Source organism: Zeugodacus cucurbitae, chromosome 5 (genome assembly GCF_028554725.1).
Source record: "Zeugodacus cucurbitae isolate PBARC_wt_2022May chromosome 5, idZeuCucr1.2, whole genome shotgun sequence".
Classification (NCBI taxonomy): Eukaryota; Metazoa; Arthropoda; class Insecta; order Diptera; family Tephritidae; genus Zeugodacus; species Zeugodacus cucurbitae.
Window position 1 is genome coordinate 47,111,071 of NC_071670.1, and position 21,517 is coordinate 47,132,587.

Consider the following 21,517-nt stretch of genomic DNA (forward strand, 5'->3'; position numbering starts at 1 on the left):
CAACACCCGCACCAATGAATTTGTAATTATAGTAGAAAAAAGACACTGACAGGCTTTCACAAGAAATGGGTGTTGACCAGTGAAACGAGAAGCGCAAAAAAAAAGACAACAACGTGCAACATAAATCAAACGACTTTTTAGATTACGAAACACAACAAATCACAAATAGAAATAAAAATAAAAAATAGTAAAATAAATAAAAAACAAAAATTCGTTGAATACCATTTAAGGTACAAGTAGTTGGCATGTGAATATGTACAGATATAGTATGTTAGTTATAAGCCAATAAGGTATGTCACCATGTATGCAATTTCAATTTCAAGGTACAATGTCATGTCCGAGACCTCATTCTAAACAGATACGTAACCAACAGTGACCAATAGGCAACAGGTATACAGCTATACATCTAGGTACTGCCGACCATTGCAACTAAATAGCAAATTAAATTTAAAATAAAATGACTAGAACAATACCTTGCACCCATGCTTAAGTATGTGTGTGTGCTAGCATAGTGATATATTGCCATATTTGCTGCGAGTTCACTGTGAGTCGCATGCAGTCAATGTTAAGTTCAATGTAAGTTTTGCGGCGCGCCACAGGCTTTGGAGTCACTGGACCAAGCAGCAGTCATGGCTTTGCTATTGCCAACTAAGTATTTTTACGATTCTCAATTTTTATTTTTATTTGCACTTCGCAACTTATTTATTTATTTATTTACGCTTTAAAGAATTGTAAAAAAGAATAAACATAAATATTCTGCAAGTCTTCAGCATATTAACAGTCAACAACAACAAGACAATGCAGGCGTATAGTCATACATTGTGACGTTCATATTTATTGGCCATAAAGGTGGTAAAGCGTTAACCGTTCGCAAATTTACCAGATGGTAGACACACAAGGCTTCTAAATGGCAGCAAATGGAGTGATGAATATACCCTGCAGGAAATGCGAACTGGAGGAACTATTTTATAGTTCTATTAAGAAAAATTCGCGAAAGTAGCGGTATTTGATGATAAGCTGAAGATTAGAAGGCTGGATACACAAAAAATCTTGATGTTTGGGTGCCGCATGATTTGACGCAAAAAACCCCTTCTCGACCGAAATAACGCCTGCGATATGCTACTGAAACGGAACGAGCTCGACCCATTTTTGAAGTGGATGGTGACTGGCGACGAAAAATGGATCACATACGACAATATCAAGCGAAAACGGAGGTCGGTGAATCGTCCCAAACAGTAGCCAAGCCGTAATTGCCGGCCAGGAAGGTTTTGCTGTGTGTTTGGTGGGATTGGACGGGAATCATCCACTATGAGTTGCTCCCATATGGCCAGACGCTTAATTCTACCAACTACTGCAAGCAACTGGACCGCTTGAAGCAGGCGATCGGCCAGAAGCGACCAGAATTGGCCAACAGGAAGGGTGTAGTGTTCCACCAGGACAACTCCAGACCACACACTTCGTTGATAACTCGTCAGAAGCTAGGGTAGCCGGATGGGAGGTTTTATCGCATCCACCATATAGCTCGGACATAGCGCCAAGTGATTACCATCTGTTCCTGTCCATGGCGAATGCCCTTGGTGGTGTAAAGTTGAACTCAAAAGAGGCTTGTGAAAAGTGGCTGTCCGAGTTGTTCGCAAATAAGAAGGGGGCTTCTACGAGGTGGGTTTTATGAAGTTGCCGTCTAAATGGAAAAAGATTATCGAACGAAACGGCGTATATTTGAACTAAATCCGATCACTTTTTATAAAGCATTGAATAAAGAGGGGATGGGAGATATTATGACAACCTATAACCCTATATCTAACTCGTTTAGTTTCAAACAACCGTTATGTAAAAAAAAACTATAATACTCTCTTAGCAAGCTTTGTTCAGAGTGTATAAAAATTAGAATAATATTATACAAAATTGGCCTTAATCTTAATTTTGATACTTTTGTATAATAGAACAAAGGATAATGGTAAATTTTAATATAGTACACGAAAAATAGAACTTAGTTGACCATTTTTTGGCCTTTTTGCCCAACATCTACTATACTAGCGCTACTATACTAGTACCCATAAATAAAGTAGTACTAGACTAAGCATACAAATTCGAAAAAAAAAACAAAGAAAATATCAATTGGCACTTTCTATATTAAACACTCATTGAAATTACCTTCAACACGAATTAATAAGGGTGCTTCCATCTTCCAGAATTTTATTCCAGATTAGTCCGATTTCCGACAGACCTACGAATGCAACCATACACACATATGTAAATATACTCCCAATGTGCATCTATAACTGATAATTGCACGCGATTATTTCTACGCTCTGCACCACTTCTGGACCAAAAATCAGTGCAATGGCGCAACAACAAAAGCGAACCAAACCAAGATCACCGCAAAAGTATTTGCAAAAATAAGAATACAACTATATGTATTTATAGCACTCTAATGACAAAAGAGTGTGCGGCGAAGGACGCCACGCGGATAGTACACCGTCAAAGTTAACCGCCGACCACATCGTTTGCATCGTTCGCCGTTGATGATCGCATATTAGCAGCAACCAATATCCAACCGCTCAAATGAGACGCTGACGCGTCCGTTGAGGTGGTGCCAGCTACTTGGCATTGAAATATATCTGCCGCGACTGCGGTTGCATGTGGCAGCAAACGGTGTACTTAAGCACTTAAACTCATATACGATACATTCATAAATATATGGACAGCTAGCCAGCCAGCCACGGCGAGTCTTGTGCGGCAATGTGGAGCTTTTTGTCAAATTAGAGCATCACGGTTGCTGCGCTTGATTGATGCTGTGTTTATTGGTTCGTATTCATTATTTTTTCTGCAATTGTTTTGCAATTTATTTCTATTTTATATATTCATATGCATATATATATGGTTTTGCCATTATTTTTCTGCAATTTAATTGCAAGCAAATGACTTTTTAACTTTTTTCATTGATTTTTTTTGTTGCTTTTTTGCCATCATCTCAAGGTGCACAACGTGCATAAAAATAAGCAATCATGTATGTAAAAGCGAGCGTGTGTATTTATTCAAATGGGTGGGTGCATTTCATAATAAATGTTTGCTTTTTTTTAGTTTTTAATTGAAAATAAATAATATAAATAGTAGTTCTAGGTGAATAAGTGAATAAGACGCAGTTAAATATGCTTGTGTGTGGAGAATTCACTATTTAATTGACAATTGTGGGTTCGAGTTGAACTTTTGAGGCATTTGACTTTAAAATAATAAACATCGGCTCATTAAAGATTCTTCAAAAAGTTATTTTTTTATAACAATTTCTCTTTAGACCTAAAATCTATAAATCTACAGTGTCTTTCTAGTACATATTTTGATACAAAATGATCTTGATCTTGAAACTCACATTTTTCATCTCATTTAAGGGGTTAGGAGTGGTCAGGATTTTCAAAAAAATCCATTTTCTTTCTCTTTTTGCATTTTCGTTAAGTGTAATATCTTAGCGCTCGCAATCCAACACCCTAGGGTGAAACGATAAATGCTTTTTCTCAAAGGATGTTTTTTGAACTGGTGACAACTGTAACTAACCGCTCAGTAGATTTTAATGAAGTTATATATAGCTTTTATAATACATAATTATCCTGGGCCGGATCGAAGCTTTTTTGTTTGGTTTGTTTTCAAAAATTTCGATTTTTTAAGACCAATTGAAAATCTAGAAACAATTTCCTAAAGCCACCATTTTGTTAATTTTTGAAAAATAAAAAAACTGCTTCGATCGGGCCCAGGATTATCAATTTATAAAACTAATATTTCTTATCCGACTGATTTTAGAATAATCTCCAAAGACTTATGATTGTCACCGCAAGAGCCTTTCTTTGGAAATGGGTCAACACAGACAGCTTATAAATTAATTTAATATAAAAAAATTATATTTTTTTTTTAATTTTCGTGACTCCAAGTCAAAACATTGTGTAATAATATCATATTATTATTTTTGTAAAATAACATGTTTAAATAGCAAAACCAAATACACAAAATTCTCATTTCGTGCCTCTGACTATCCCTAACCTCTTAAATGAAGGTTATCCAATTATTGAATCACTAATAATAAAGTAACAGTAGCACGACAAGATCATCGTAGATTCAGATCACAAATGAGATTGATCTTGAATCATTGATGCATTTCTGAAGAGGATCCTAAAAACCATATTTTCCGTCTTACAGTGAAGATTCTATAGTTATAATAACACTACTTTACAGTACAGTTTAGCACGATCACTGTACATTCAGATTTCAAACGATCTTGATCTTGAAACTCTGATACATTTCTATAGAGAATCCTACATACATACAGAGAAACCGTATTTTTCGTTTTACTTGAGGTTAAGAATCCTCGAGTTCTTAAATCTATGAATAGCACTGATTTTTGTAATATACTATATATATTCAGCTTGAGGAAACTCTCGAGTAATTTTGAGGGTAGGGATAGAAATAAAATTGTTTTTTTGTTCAATAGTTGTATTAGTCTGGAAACTAATATAAAATCAGAGTCTTTAATTCTTTAATATTGCCTTAAATGGGATTTCCTGCTCCGGTAATATCACTTATTTGGACTATTAAGCATGTTTTCTCGATCCATAATGCAATACAAATTGTGATTGTTCCGATTTACTTTTTTTTGATATAGCAAAGGAATACATATGGATTGCCTATTGAAAATAGTAATAATATTCATCACGATCAATTCTATTTCATACACTTTTAACAACTTCTATTCTATCTCCAATTAGTGATTTCTCGGCCCAAAACCTTTCAGCCATTTAGCCAACATACCACATGTTTGTAGCTTTAACACATTTAGACAAGTTATTGTACTTGAATGTAGCTTGGAATTCGATATGACAAATCATATAATTGCAATAGATTTGTTTCTCACGTAAACGAGTCCGTTCTACGTGCTTTTATATATGCAATGCAGTTAGCAGAATGTGAGTTATGAAACACGCATACACAAGTATATCGGCGATAATTATAACACAAACCAATGTTATTGGGTCTTAATTGTGCTCTATTAACAATTCTTAAGAATTGTTCAAGTGCAAATAAATGATTGTATTTTTTTATAATAAAATATTTATATCCGACAAGAAATGAAATTGCAGCGAAATTGCTTAGGTATTGGCACTAGAAATGCCAAGTCAAGCATATGACTGCTGACAAACAGCTGACACCTGATTAAATCATAAATAGTATTTATACTGACATGGAACACTTGTTCAACAAAATACTTGAGATTAGTGTAAATATTGGTGTAATTCTAATTTGAATTAGTAAATTTACCGTATGTAACCGTTAGTCGTAATTTTCTTTTGCTTATACTAAATTATTGATATGCGCATTGAACCAATAAAGACTCATTTAACTGGCAGTGAGAAATAAAGTTTAATACTTCCGCTCTTCTACTCAAAATTTGTTTATATAGACAAAGTAGAAATATATTCCATAAAACGATCTCATATCCGAAAATTACACATTTTTTCATTCAGTTTAAAATCAACGCAGTTCGAATATTCAAGAAGAAGATATTCCCCTTCAGTGAAATTGAAAATATAGTTTCTGCATGAAATTAGAGTTTTTAATATAGTTCAGGGACGCAGGAGCTAATTGATCAATAAATCGGGCTCAGCTCGATCAAAACGCTGATTAAGATCGATTTACCATACAAAATAAAAATCTACATTGATTTTTGATTGAATTGAAAATGAAATGCAACTCTGCGACAAAGACCGTTATTTTAATTATAAATACGTTCTTTGTCTTTGAGTTGTTGTTCACGATACACGACGATAGATGATGCTTCTAAAAATAGTAATCAGCTAATGAAACTTACCAACTTCTTATGAAAAACAAAAATGTAGAACAGCTGATCGGTTATCGAGTAGCCGGCAGTGTGAAGGGCAAAAACTAGTTTCTCAATCAAAATTTTAATTGCTCAATTTATTTGACAGTGTGAAAAGGCTATCGATATTTTCGATTTCACATGAAATTAATACCATAAAAGCATAGTTGCAGCAAAGTCAACTTTTTTTAAATCATTGGAATGACTTCAAACACTCAGATAGGATAATAGCCTTTTCGCACAGTAATTAATTGATCACAGTAATTGAGCGCTCGATTAAAGCGCTAATTTAGATTGATTTACCGTACAAAAGACAAACATTATTTTACTCTTTGAGACTTTGGCTGTTTATTAATATAATTACTAAGAGCCACAACAAAAATGGATAACAGCTGATCGTTAATCGAGTAGCCGACTGTGCGAAAAGGTTATAATCAAAAATTTTATTTAAATTATGCCAAAAAGAGTAGAGAAATAATTGCTTTTTTGCGAAAATAGTGTTGGTTGGAGCTCACACCATACCAAAATCAGGGGTATCACGTTGAGTAAAGTTCTTGGAAAAGCTCTTGAGGACAAGATTGTAATATTATTATTTTTTTATGAAAAATTAAATGTTTTTAATTTTTTTTACTATAAAAAACTTTTCGAAAGAAAAATGTGAATGTATTGCAAAAAAATGTTTTATTATTTAATGTTTAAATGACTACTGAAAAAATAAATAATTGTCTTTGCTCAAATAACTGCCTGTATTTCGAAATGCGCCTGGAGTCACGAAGATTGGTCGAACTAGCGCAGCAAAGCCTCCAGATATGCTGGCAGGCATTTCAACAATGCATCAACACCTTCGAAATGCAAGAGAAGTGAGAAATTGCCAAATACACAAAACATTAGGTTTAAACAAATATTACATACGGGAGCTAAAATGTACAACAAACCACACAACAACAACAACAACAATAATAATAATAATAATGCCAATGGATCAACACGTTGTTAATTAGTATGCCGTTAAACCAATAGCATATTAAGACAAAGACAAAACGTCCAACAAAGCGAAAGAGTAAACTAAATAAAGCTAAAAACTTAAGTCAAATAGCAAAAGACTGGCTTGAGCACATAAAACGAGTTCATTTCTTCTGCATGTATTTCAGGTATTTTTATTTGGAGCGATTAGAGTGGCACACATTGTTTGCCCAACTGACCACAAGACCGCAGGCGCACGAACAAGGATCAAGACAATTTATGTAAAATTTTGTGGAAAAATGCACAAAAATTGGAAATTTTGTGTGTGTGTGTGTGTGTGTTGGTGCTTGCTCGGGGCTAGAAGTAAAAACGGACAATGAGTATGAAATTCATGGAAATTTTCTAGCATAAGATTTATTATTGCTGATTTTCGGAAGAATGCCACAACGACAACAATAACCACCTACAAGAGTAGAGGAATAGTAGATGCCATCAGCAATAACGGTAACTAGCGAAAATGTTGAAAGTAACGGGACTTGGCAACAGAAATGAGGTACAAAATACTAACTATTAGGCGAATAATTGCAATACTGCAACAATTTATTGTTGTTGTTGTTGCAAAAAAAATTCTCTAAAATAAAATCAAGCCAGCTGCTGAGCCAAAAAAGTGTAAACAACAACAAAATCAGCAATTTGCAAGTGCAACTACGAAATGCAATTAAAATAGTGAAGTAGCGAAGCAAACGAAAAAACAACAACAACAATATGCAAGCACTTCTAAAGCGCATAGACTGCGGTCAATATGCGGTGCAGCAGCGACAACCGGTGAAGCCCACCAAAAGACATGCTAATCGATAGCAAGTGGACGTACGAACAGCGGGGGGAGGAGAGAGGACGAGTGTGTGGCGTGGAAGCATGGCATGAGGCATGTCCAGTCACCACTGTGGCTAATAAATATAAATTGTTGCATTGCATTTTAATTTCTAAAAGCATAAACTAACGGTAATATAGTACAAGCTGGTGATTATTGCATAGTTTAGCTAATATTTCTATATATAGTAATACTTATATGTTTCTAAATATTTTTATTTATTTATTTGTTTTTTTTTTTTGATTTCGGGTTGCGCCAAATTTCAGACCTTTCACGGTATGCAACAACGTTAACTATTTGCAATGCAGTTACAATATTTGTGGTATTTTTTGTTATTATTATTTTTATTGTTGTTGTTGTTGATGTCGTAGTCGACACTGATTGCCGTCACCTAACTTATGTTTTTGTTTTTGCTGTTGCTGTTGCGGCTTGTTGTTGTGCAAAAATTCGAAAATAATCAGAGCGTTTCTAGCGGCTGTGCGCTGTGCAGCCCATACAACTAACGAAATTCAGCAATGAAGGTATGGAAGGCATGTCCGTTGCATGCACAAACATAAAGTACATACACACTATATACAATATATACATATATAAATATCTATTAAAGTTATGTGTGTGTGTGTGTGTATTGGTTTGCTTGCATAGCTCATGTGCATTGATTTGGCCTCAAGTCGGTGAGTTTGCTTTGTGGCTTCAATTACCTTAGATAATGCCGAATTTTGTTGAACGTTTCCTTTTTCCAATTTTTCGGTTGGCTTTACACCCACTCGCTTGCTTGCAGATATTTGCAATACATCTGTCGTTACCTCAATTCAATTGTTACAGTTCATAAAATCTGTGAGTGCCGAATTCTGCAATATTCTGGGTACTTTTAGAATTATGATTTGCAAAGTTTGGAAATTTTAGTTAATGCAATTTCTTTATTTTTTCAGGAAAAAATTAATATTACTTATTTTCACAATTCTCAATTATTTCGTCGATCCAGACCTGTTTGGATCGGTAAGTTCTAAATTGATACTGTCATCATTTGAGCATCACCTTGCAGCTTGCGGTTGCTTATTATCCTTTTGATTCGTGCTGGCCTTAAGCTAAACCCGAAGGAATATTTCTGCTGGGATGGCTGGAGCCATCTTAAGAACTGTTCTAGCCTTAAGACACTTAGGGAGTGGACCACCAGTTATGTGGCAGGCAGCCACTCACAATGAGTGACCTCAACGGGCTCAGGAGCTCCAGGCAGCATTACTTCCAGTCTGATCGGGCCCCTCCTCAACCCGCTTCAATCCCCGTTCGAAAACCGCAAGGCAACTCCTGGAATATCACATCAGATAAGTAAAATTTTTGCTCTGTCTGGTGCCATTTTCGGATGTGTTCCGGCTACAGGAGTCTGCCACTGCAATAACCTCAAATGGTGTCGCCAAACAACAACCGTGTGCGACAATTTCCTCTGCGGGTTTTGCAGCAGCTACAACCAACACCTATACATCACTCCATCAGCTGGTTGACCGAGACAAACGAAGCTACTACAATTCAACAGCTGTCAACACTCTAAGTGATACTCTCAGAATTCGCGAAGATCTTCCCTTGACCCATAGAAAGCGTCAAGGCATATACAAAAAAAAAAGCTTAAAATTCTTGGAACATCAAAATTTCGAAAAATATTTATAATTATCAGACTACACAATTCAACATCATAAATAATTCTTGAATCACTTTATGCAGACGAATGGTGGTCTACTTTCTATAACACATAAAGAAGTTGCTTCAATACAGCCATATCAAATTTTGACATCCCTACTGTGAAAATTAGATTGGATGGTATCATTAGATTCATGAGAATTATGAAAGACCTTTTTGAGAGCAAACTATATTTGGAGTATTAGGATAGCAAAGAATAAACTTTTTTCACTTCATATTGAGTAGCGAGTCGAATAGGTTTGGTAGAGAACGCGGCAAAATCCTTTTATTAAGCCCGGAATTTAATTTTTAGCATAAAGTACAATAAGAAAACAAAGTGAACCCACGAAGAATACAAAAACCATTACCAAAACTTGGGACCGTACAGAAAACCAGAGAATAACAGCAGAAATACTTAGGTGAGCATGGGGGCTCCAGCTTAGAAAGTATTGAAGAGTATAAGAAGAAGAAAACACGAAAGATATAGCGGATATAATCATTAGTTTACTTGATATTTGAAATTAATACCAACTAACGAAGTAAAAATGTGTCAAATGGACCGAAGTTTCCTTAGAAGATTAATGTTCGCGTTCTATCCAAGATACAGACATATATACCATGGGAGGTTCCAGCCTCATATAAAGAATAAGTGACAGGAGGTTTCACAAGAACAAATGTAGCTATAGTACACCAGCATGTTGAAAAGTATATACAGTTGAACTTCCACAATTCAAACTTCTTTAACTCGAAGACCTTCATAACTTGAACTTTCGAATTGGAAATAGCGTTTGGAAATCAAATTTCATACAAATTTCCTTCCATAACTTAAACTTCCCTACCACGAAGTTCTTCATAACACGAATTTTGGAATTGACAATAGATGTAAAATTTCATACAAATTTTCTTCCATAAATTGAACTTTTATACCAGGGCATAATACAAAATTTAAAATTTTACTATCGAGGCAGGATTTTAAAAGGGAGGAGAACAAAAAATATAGTATTACTCTAATGGATTTTATAAATCATGTAACAAAAGGATGGGATACAGATATCAAGAGCCAAACAATAGCAAACTGCAACAAACAAAATTACATAATACATATTTTAAAGTATGTACATAAAACTTTTTGCGAAGTACATATATAGAACCGAAAATCTATATTTTACAGCTTTTTGAAAAATTGTATGTTTGAATGAAACCTTCTATAACTTGAAGTCGAGTTAGAGCGAAGTTTTTTTGTGGATCATGGTGATTCGAGTTAGGTAAGTTTTATATATATACTACTACTAACATAAAAAATACAAATAGAAATATATACAACTTGTTTCATATATTTGATTAGAATGTAAAACAATAGGATTAATATAGATATCACCAGGAAAACTAAGAAGTTCTTGTATTTGGGTCTTAGTAGCCACACTATCTTCACAATTATTAGAGAAATTGTAAGAATCTTTAAATACGTGTGGCTAGTAATAATTAAAAGGTACATAGTAAATTACCCTAAAAAATAGGAGATACTTTCTCTTCTTTATCTTTATTTATTTAATAAATAAAAATGATTTTAGACAGTTGAACTACTATTACGCTGATGTCATATGAAAATAGTTTACCCACACAAATCTAATGCGCAATTGGGTGCCTTTGAAACTGTGCCTAATATAGAAACTTAGGTAAACATATGCCTGAATTTTTCATTAATTTTAATACAAAAAAATTTTATTAAAAAAAAATAGCATTTTAGTTATGCAAATATGCCGATTTCGTTAACGAAATAATTGCGCATTTAATGGCTATTGAATTCATATGCAATTAGCAACGAAACTATATTTTAAAAAAATCACGCTCACTCGTGCTAGGTGGCCACCCACAACAAATGGATTACGAGTATTATTGATGAATCAAATTGCACATATGTGCTAATGCAACTCAACACATTTCATTTAGCAATTGGAATCACATAAATTAACTTTCAACAAAGTCGCATAAAGTAAAATTAATTACTCATTAATAAAAAAAAAAATATATTAAAAAATAAAAATTAAAAATAAATAGAAATTAAAAATTAAAAAAAAAAAATAAAAAATAAAAATAAAAATAAAAAAAATATTTAACTGCGCCTTTGCAACTATTTATGAAAAAAGTATCATGCAACCCATTATACAAATGTATACAAATAAATAAAAAATGATCTTTTGTACACACCGCCAGACCTTGACATTGACAAGTGTCTATGCGGGCGCCAAAATACTTAACAGAATCATCCCATTTTTGGTTAAATATTTGTTTATATGTAACAGTTGATGTGTGGGCGTGCTGATTAATATGCAAAGTGTTCTATGAGCAGTTGACGCCCACATTCTGTAGACACTTTTGTGTATTTTTATTCAAGAATTTAAAGCAATAAAGAACACACCTATTAATTTTGACCTTGACAATAAGTCATTTATAATTTGGCACTTAAGGTCATGCATGTACATTAATTATAGCTAAATTAAGCCTATATGCTTCGCAGCTCACAAAAAGCCTAATATAATAATAAGAAACACGAGCAACTACAACAACAAATAGTCTAATAACAATAACAACAACAATAAATGTTGGCAGCAGCCGAAAAATAATAATTTGTTTATTGATTTTAGGGGCGCACAAGTCGTGCAACAATATGCATGTATGCAACTACTGTGCCACACCATACGGCACAATAACAAAAACCATTTGATTTTTGCCAAATTCGCTCGTGTAAATAATAACTCAAATTGCCTGTGGCAATAAAAGCGTGCAACGGCTGCTGCTTAAAATTACCGTTACCAACCGACAAAAATTTGGCTAACCAAGGTTTTTATTGGAAAAAAAACACTAAAATTCGGTTTGGTTATTTGGTCTATGCATGTTATTTCGTATAATATTTAATTTATTTGGTTAATTCTTTGTTTGGATTTTGCCTTTTCGCAGCAGTCGTACAACAAATCAATTTACCATTCTTTGATTAATGATTATAATTAAATTTAAACTTTAGCTTTCCATGCTGGCAGTAGCGCAAGTGTTGTGGCTACACACCTAGAATTTGACTCCTGGCATAAACTGTGCTATAATTAACAGCTGCCAGCTAGTAGAAAAACACAGTTTCCAATTAAATAAAAACACTCGCTGCACATAATTAATAAATCACATAAAAATGCAATAAAATATCAATTTTCATATTGTGTGTTTGGCAAAAAATAAAAATAAAAAACATTTATATAAATATTGGTTATTAGAATGAATGTAAAAAAATATAATATGCAAAATTATAGCAATTTTCGTTGTTCAAAGTGAATTCAAGAACTACTGAGATTTAGTTAAGATTTCAATATAATTTTGAGAGATAATTTCCTGCCCAATTGTTGGCCTTGTAAAAGCGAATTATTTACAAAAATCACTCAGATTTCGATACAATTTAAAATATGAATTCTATTTTTAAATAAAAATGTGACAAAAGTCATTGTATCATTAAATTTTCTAAAGAAAATCTATCCTTATACATATATTGATTTAGCAATCACATCTAAATTTCGCGGTTTTGTATAAAATACAGAGCTCGTATCTGGTAACACTATACATCTTTGAAAGGTCTTGACATAACCTACAAAACGACAAACGGCATGATTAGTTTGGATATTGCGTTCAACAGTTATTACATGTCTATACATGAAGTTCACTAACGCCGATATTCGCGTTATTTTAAAATTTTCCTTCGTTAAAGGCTAATCCGATAGAGAAACGTTCCGTGAGAATAACGGTGTTTTGGGGGATGGTACACTATCATTTCGAACTGCGGAGGAATGGTTTCGACTATTCAGAGCGGGTGAAAACGACACCATGGATAAGCCAACCGGCGGAAAACCTGTGACGACGAACACCGATCAAATCATAGAAAACATCGAGTTAGACCGGTATGTGACATCTCGTGCCATCGCCCAGGAGATGGGAGTAAGTCACCAAACCATTTTAAACCATCTGCAGAAGGCTGGATACACAAAACAGCTTGATGTTTGGGTGCCGCATCATTTGACGTAAAAAAAACCTTCTGGACCGAATCAACGCTTGTGATATGCAGCTGAAACGGAACGAACTCGACCCATTTTTGAAGCGGATGGTGACAGACGACGATAAATGGATCACATACGACAATATCAAGCGAAAACGGTCGAAGGCCGGTGAATCGTCCCAAACAGTTGCCAAGCCGCGATTAACGGCCAGGAAGGTTTTGCTGTGTGTTTGGTGGGATTGGAAGGCAATCATCCACTATGAGGTGGTCCCATATGGCCAGACGCTTAATTCTACCATCTACTGCGAACAACTGGACTGCTTGAAGCAGGCGATCGACCAGAAGCGTCCAGAATTGGCCACTAGGACAACGCCAGACCACACACTTCGTTGATGACTCGTCAGAAGCTACGGTAGCTCGGATGAGAGGTTTTATAGTATCCACCACATAGCCCGGAAGGGTGATATTTGACAACCTAACAGGGAGTATTCTAATACAAATACTTCATATTGTAAAAAACTGTTCGCAAATACATTCAGAGAAATCACCTCAGAAAACAGAAAATTATGTCAAAGGAATTGGATATATCGACCAGATCAATGTCGAGACTTATTGGAGATGGTTTTCACATGAAAGCCTCCCGTCAGTCACCTGGCCATCTTCTGCCAACGTGCTTGAAGCAAATTAGGCTCAACAGATGTAATTCTACAGTGCGGTCAACGGCCATGAGAGTATCTTTTTTTAAGATGAACAAAATTTCCCTGTTGAAGAGGTTTTTTTATAAGTAAAACAACAAAATCTACGAAATTTGGAGAGTTTCAAAAAATCTCTGAATCGACCAACATCATCAATATTAATAGAAACAGTGCGTGCCGCATTTAGTCAATGGCTGAATGGTTTAAGGGCTTGTGTGATAGCAAAAAGTGACCATTTCGAATCAAATTTAGTACATCAGTTATTGAATATATGCATTATAAAATAACATTAGCATTTCTTAAAAATGTATTATAATCTAATTATTATAACGGCCTAAACCAATGAAATAATGATCGATTTTCATTAAAAGAGGATTCGACATGTAAGGAATGTAATTTGTTTCAGAAAACTCTCCTCATTTTAATTGGTTAGAGAATTCGAACTCAAATTGCTATAAATTTAATGCATTCTATATTTTTGAGCTGAATGAACTGAGCACAACACCTATCAGCGATTAAAAATTTAGAATACATTAAAATATTCTAAACCCCCAAAGCAAAGAAAAATGTTAATTTAGATTTTCAAGTAAACATTTTTATAGTTTAGTTAATGAAAAATGGCCGCATCTAGCGCTAAAGCTCGGAAAACCATAATTATTCAATAACTAAGTACACGGCTGATGGCAAAAATCTATTGAACTACATTCATATTTCTAATTTACTCATAAATACATATCCATATAAATTCATACGTATGTAGATATGTAGTAAAATCGAAATCGAAAGCTTGTGGCAAATTGAACCTTGATGAGAATTAGGAGCGAGAATTGATTTGCGCCGAAAACTAGCAGCTACGAAAATATGAATTAGCCATCGGCATAGGTGTGTATGTATGCATATAATTAATGAAAAATTTGGAATTTATATTTTTCGAAAAACAAATATTTAAGTTGCACACACAAAGCCTATTAATCACCACTAAATTTGCAAAAATCAAAACAAATCCAAAATGTATTTGGAGCAGGGAACGCCCTAAACTCAATAAACACAAAAGCAAGTGAATAATTGAGTGACTCAGTTCGCTCAAGATTCGTTTGCAGATAATATTTTGCGGATTTCGAATTTGATACCCGATTCATTTTTTTTCTTACCTTACTTGTCTTACTTGCATTTTAACTATTTGACTTATTGCCTTGATGGAAATGCCAAAAGTCAGGGAGTTGCAGCGCAAACAAAGGCAAACTTTTTAGATTATTAGATTATTGTATTTATTTTTTTTTTTCTCTCTCTTTGAAGTTTTTCCCATTTATGTTTTTGGTCGGTATTTTGACCTTGCGCTGCTATTGCGCGCATGCCGCTTTGAGTGTAATTATAATTTTATGCAAATAATTATGTTTTCTTTTTCTTCTTTGTTGCTTTTGAAAAATAAAGCACAAGTTAAAATATATAATAAGTTGAAAAAAATTGTGTGAAATTTTGTGAAAATATACATAAATATATGCTAAATCATTGTACACGTATTATGTAGATAATTAAATTAACGAGCTTTTGAACCACTTGTGTGGGATGTTATTAAATGCTGCATTGAATATTTACGTGAGAACATTAAAAAAAAAACGACATGTAAATAAAATATTTAAGAATTCTAATTTCAACTACAAGTCAGTAGTTAAATGAAATAATGATGGGAATGGTAAAATATGTAGTAACTTGAATTGATAATATTATTCTTATAATATACACTGAACAGTTCTCTGAAGGGATTTACCCAGTAACAAAATTATCATGAGTCTCCAGGAGGAAACGGAAGAATCAGCTTGAAACCATTTTACATTATACAGTAGCGGGCAAACAAAACGAGACACTTACTTGCAGTGAAATTTAAGGCAATGTAGTATTAACAAATGAAACTCTCTTATACAAGGAAGTATTTATTATCTAAGTACATTATTCACACAAAAATAATAAAACTCTTACATTTATTTTTCTGTGTCTATATGTGACCGTTAATAAATTGAAATGTCCAAAAAGTCCAAAATTTACAGAAATTATTAAGGCCCAAATTTTGGAAATTTGATCACAGAACTTGAGAAAAAATACATTTTAGCAAGACTACTATCGGTGCTTCGCTTCAGAAATATGCAAAGACTGGGTCTATAAAACGAAAATTTGGTTCCGGACACTCGAAGAAGACTACTGCCAAGGATGACAACCGCATAAAGAGCTTAGCTGAGTTTCAGAGGCTAAAAACAAGGGTATATTTACAATTTATTTTAATATATACACTCATATATTTTATTTAACCATTCAGCTTATCAAAGATACATATTTAAACAATATTTTGTGAAATTTTTATTTAAAAATTTCGAAAACTCAGCCGTTGGTACCTCATCTCCCATGGCGTGTCCAATAAAAAAGGTTTTGCGGTGGACATCTTAACTCATTAATGGTTCATCCAAAATCAATAAACCAAAAACATTTCAATAGTACATGGATAAATTCAGTTAATGAACGAAGGAAAAAATAAAATATTGAAATTTCAATGTTTGACATAGTTTATACCATAGTTTGGTAAAATTTTCGGTATATATTGGCTCGAAAAAAATAGTTATAATAACAATATAATAAAATCAATCGTTCATTAACAATATTTGAACAAAATCGAGTTTTGAGATAAACGCGTTTAAAGTTTTACATTCGTACTGACGTGGTCTGAGGAACGGAACTTCCAAAGGGTATATCTCTTAGAATATAACCTCGGATTGATTTTGTATTATTTTTGGATAATATTTTAAACATATCACACTATTTTATAAGACAATAAAATGTTTTTTTTTTTTAATTTTGAAAATTTGAAACCCACCTAACCCCTTAAGCGGATTAGTATTCAAAACAGCTGAACAAATTAAAAGCGTAGTCCAAGAACTGAATGGAATCGAAACGGCAGGTGGACTATACGACGGCCAAGAAGCCGGACTCACTGTCCGTCGGCCAACCAAAAAGCCAACCTTGACGGTAAAAATGAGACAAAAACATCTCTAGTGGACTAAACTGTACAAAACTTGGACCAAAGAGGAAAAGTTTTATTTCCAGATGAATTTACGGGATTGACAACCCAATGTTAATTATTTTCAATTATACTTTTTAGAAGAGTATCCGGAACCTAACATAGAATGCTTTTAGAGAGTAAGCATGAACAATATCACTAAGTTGATTTTGAATCAAAAACATCTTAAAATATAATTTCAGAGAAAATATGACAAGCTTGGCAAAAATTCCGTATAAATGATTTTTCATGAGCATTTATTTGTAAAGCAAGTATTTGTGAAATAACTCCAAAAATTCCATAAGATCAATTCTTCAAATTTTTATAGAAAATTCAATCCTATATCATTGCTTCAAATTTAACACATTTCTAGATTTAGTTCAGCAGAATGTTATGTTAGAAAATATATTATTATTTCTTGAGTAGAATCAGAAATTTGTTTTTTGAGCTTCGAATACCATGTTATGATGACTAAGGCTCTTCAGTTGATATTTCACGCAATGGCATCCCCATATTCATTTCATTAAATAATATAATGCATAAGAAGTAGTTTCAATATTTAAAAAAATTTTGAGATCTCTAAATGGATATAAATTTCAGCAAGAGCTTTATGTATATAGATAACATATATCGGTGATTTAGCAATATTATTGTTGATTTTATGAAATTTGACTCTCAACTGTTTTATAATTAAAAATCAAAACTTTGTATAGTTTCACAATGGGCCTCCTATAGGCCTATGTGCGTCGTACGACATCGACTTTACCTACTTATCTACCAACCCATTCATAAGTATTTTTTAATATGACTTAACTCATGCTTAAGCACAATTAAATATACCAAAACAATCAATGAATAACTATTTTAATCGCTAATACTTTCAAAAATATTTTAATTCTATAAATCAGACGATTTACATTAAAAGACTTGCGATTTTCAATTTTATCTCCATCTCTATTCTACAAATCTTTATCTATACTTTGCTGACAAATTGACGAAATCAAAAAAACAAGAAAAAACAATCAAAATCAGTTTAATAAATTACAGCAGCGTGTTAAGTCGAAATAGATAAATGTTACTTCTGCATTAACTTTGCGTCGCTCCATATTGCAAGTGGCGTGCAACAAAAGACTTAAGCAACAAACTTGAACTCACCTGCACTTTACTGTACGCCAGACGACTATACGTTGCTGCTTGTTGCACTAACTGTTGTTCTCTATTTATTTGTTGTTATTTAATTTTGTTGTTTTTTGTTGCCAAAAAACTCAAACGACTGCTGCCACAGCAACTGCATGCAGCACAAGCACGGCAGCAGAAGTGCCGCAGAAAAAGTCAAGAGAAGCACAGAAGGGGAAGAAAAAAACAAGAAGCGGCAGCAAACACAAACGAAGCGATGATCATTGAGTGAAGAAGGCACGTGCGCGCGATCAACTCAATGCTTTAGTAGTGGCCGGCGATGGAATGACGGCGGCGGTGTGAGTTCGAACGTTCAATGGGGGCACGTGAGTCAATGTTGTGTTTAGCTTTTTCGGCGTTTTTTGTTGTTGTTATTATTTTTTATTAGGTTTTTAATTTTTGTTTTGTTTTGTGTAATTTTTTTGCTTTTTGTTTCTTTCACAATTTTCGCTTTCAATTGTTGTCACACATTTATAATAGAAAAAAAAAACGGTTTAACAAACTTTAATAATTATTGCAATTTGTTTTTAATTTTCGCAAGTTTTGCAATTATTTTTTGCACTTGTAAATTATAATTTGTGTGTTGCTTTTGCTTTTTTAGAAACTTTGCAATTTTTTATGTGTTAGTTTTTAAAGATTTTTGTTGTTTTTTAATTTATTTTAAATTTTTTATTTTATTTTTTTTTTTAATTTTTATTATTTTTTTCTTTAACGATTTTTATTTTATTTTTTCATAATTTTTTTTACTTTTGATTATGTTTTTCTTGCTTAAAGCCTTCTACCGCACTTTTGCTTTAGCGAATGTCACAATTTGCTGTGACCAAGTGTTAAGCGAAACTTAGCTTTGTCATTCGCAAGTCTATTGCTATTATTGTTGTTGTTGCTGTTGTTTGCATGACACAAGTATTAACTTCTTGCTTGTTGCTGTTTACAGTTTTACACAGTTGAGCATTTTATAAATTGCTGTGCTAAAACATTTTTGTTAAAATTATTTGTTGTTGTTATTTTTGTATTTTTTTGGTGGAGTGGCTTTACAGGTGATTAGGCGAAAAGCAACGCTAATGGATAGTTGCTATGCAAGTTAGAAGTTACAAAAAAAAGAATATAAAATCTAAATAAATATATGGAAAAGAGAGAGCGTGTAAAGTACATAGAAAAAGTGTTCAAGGAAACGACGAAACTGATCTCAACTTTATCACCAGCTTTTATTTTACTCAAAGTAACTTATTCAACTAAATTCTTTTTCATCTTTTTCCGTATTTTATTTTATTAAACCTCATAAATAACTCTCTTTTAAAATTTAATTTTTTTATTTGATAATTTCACCTCAAAACAGTTTTCCTTTTCAGTTTTCAAATTTTTTTTTTTTAATATTTACACATATCCTTTTGTTTTATCTTTAATTTAAAAAATAATAATTTTTCCAATTTTTTAGTCACCTTAACCGCCTTAAATGTTCACATCTTCTGCTTTTAATTTTTTTTTTCGAATATGTTGGCCGCTTTAATTTACCTCGTTTTGTTCGTTACAAAACACTGCGATAATCTGCTACACCGTTAAATTGTACACCGAAGCGCATGCGCCAATTTTGCTGTTGCTTAAGTTTTTTTTCCAATTTTTTTGCGTCTGTTGCTGTTGCTAATGTCTATGATGACAGCAACAATATTGTGTTTTGTAAACCTTTGTTTTCTTTTATTTTTCGCACTTCTTTATAAATTGTTTGCAACTTTGTTGCATAGGCCTAATATATTATATTTTTTTTTCGCGATTTTAGTTTTTTGTTAAATATTTTTTATGATAAATTGACTTCAATTTTTCATAGTTTTGCCTTCTACGGAGTTTGATTTAAATTTTAAATAATATTAATTGACTTTTATGTTTATTGCGAAAATCAGGACTAGACCGAACCGACACACTAAATATATTAAACTAACAGCAACAACAAAAATAAGCACTACTTTTTACAGTGTTGAAAAGTGGTGAAATATTTGAAAGCGAATTATATCATAAAGTGGAAAACAGAAATAAACAGTATTTATAAAAAATATAGATTTCAATAAATAATCAGAATTTGTCTAGAAACAAATGAAATTTTTTATAAGAGAAGGTTCATCGGAGGTTTGTGGTTTTTTTTTCTATAAATATATGTACATATATTCTATATATAGGGCCAATTACCTAAACAATACTTTTTTTGGAAAGCATCTTCCTAAAGTTAGGTCTGAATTTTTCTATAGCAAGTAATATATATTTTTAAATTAAAAAAAAATTATAAAAAAAAATAAATAAAAGATTAAAAAATCTATAAAAAAATATTTAAAAAAAAGTATAAACAAAAATAAAAATAAGACATAAAAAAAATTATAAAAAAAATTATTAAAAAAGTATAAAAAACTATTATAAAAAAATAGAAAAAATTATAAAATAAATCATAAAAAGAAATTATAAAAAAAAAATTATAAAAAAATATAAAAAAAATTATAAAGAAAATATAAAAAACAGTTATAAAAAAATTATTAAAAAAATTATAAAAAAAATAGAAAAAAATTATAAAAAAAAAAAATTATAAAAAAGTTATTAAAAATTTTAATATAAATTCCAAAATAAGTAGTTAATTTTCTAAATTGCTTTATTAAGTCCTTTATTTACTCAATGTATTAGCATTCTTGAAGGATTGCTAAACGTTCATGAAAAGTGAGGGCATAAAAAATATATAAATTAGAAAATTTATTATTATACCGCCAAAATTAAATATCTATGGATTATTTTATATAACAACATTGACTACAGTGACTTATGGAACATATAACGAATAAATTTCCATGAAAAATTAAGTAAAAAATCACTTATGCGGTATAATATCAAATTTGAGACATTTCTTTTCAAAAATTTTTACCTCACACACACAAATATTATTGCCAAAAATATTGTTTCCACAAAGTTTACACTTAAAATAAACTTTCTCAACATTTTTTAACACTTCAAGCTTGAATTATTCCTACATTCTTATAATAAAAAAAAAAAAATATTTAATTAAGCAATTTAGCTTCACAGAATTATAATAAATTCCCACAAAATACACGAAAAACCCATTTCTAGCTAAGCATTAAACATAAATCATATTGATTTCTATTTATTCTAGTTTCATTTTATTTTTCTTAAAAAAATCCCGAACCTGTATCCGCTCCCACAAATA

The 21,517-nt window shown here is 32.3% G+C and overlaps 1 protein-coding gene across 7 annotated transcripts in view; it reads right to left on the reverse strand.

Annotated features, from left to right (window-relative positions):
- The window catches only part of LOC105215436 (adhesive plaque matrix protein), a 146,139-nt gene that overhangs the window by 103,614 nt on the left and 21,008 nt on the right, over window positions 1-21,517 (reverse strand). Inside the window, exons 2-3 of one of the 7 annotated variants that reach the window (XM_054230770.1) lie at window positions 19,834-20,152; window positions 18,301-19,393 (exon numbers count right to left, since the gene is read on the reverse strand). The exons of 1 other annotated variant lie outside the window; for it this stretch is intronic. The gene's annotated coding sequence lies outside the window, so the exon portion shown is untranslated. Of the gene's footprint in view, window positions 1-18,300; window positions 20,153-21,517 lie in introns of all 7 variants that reach the window. 5 more of the 7 variants (XR_008471205.1, XM_011189353.3, XM_054230772.1 and 2 more) reach the window with 5 other exon arrangements.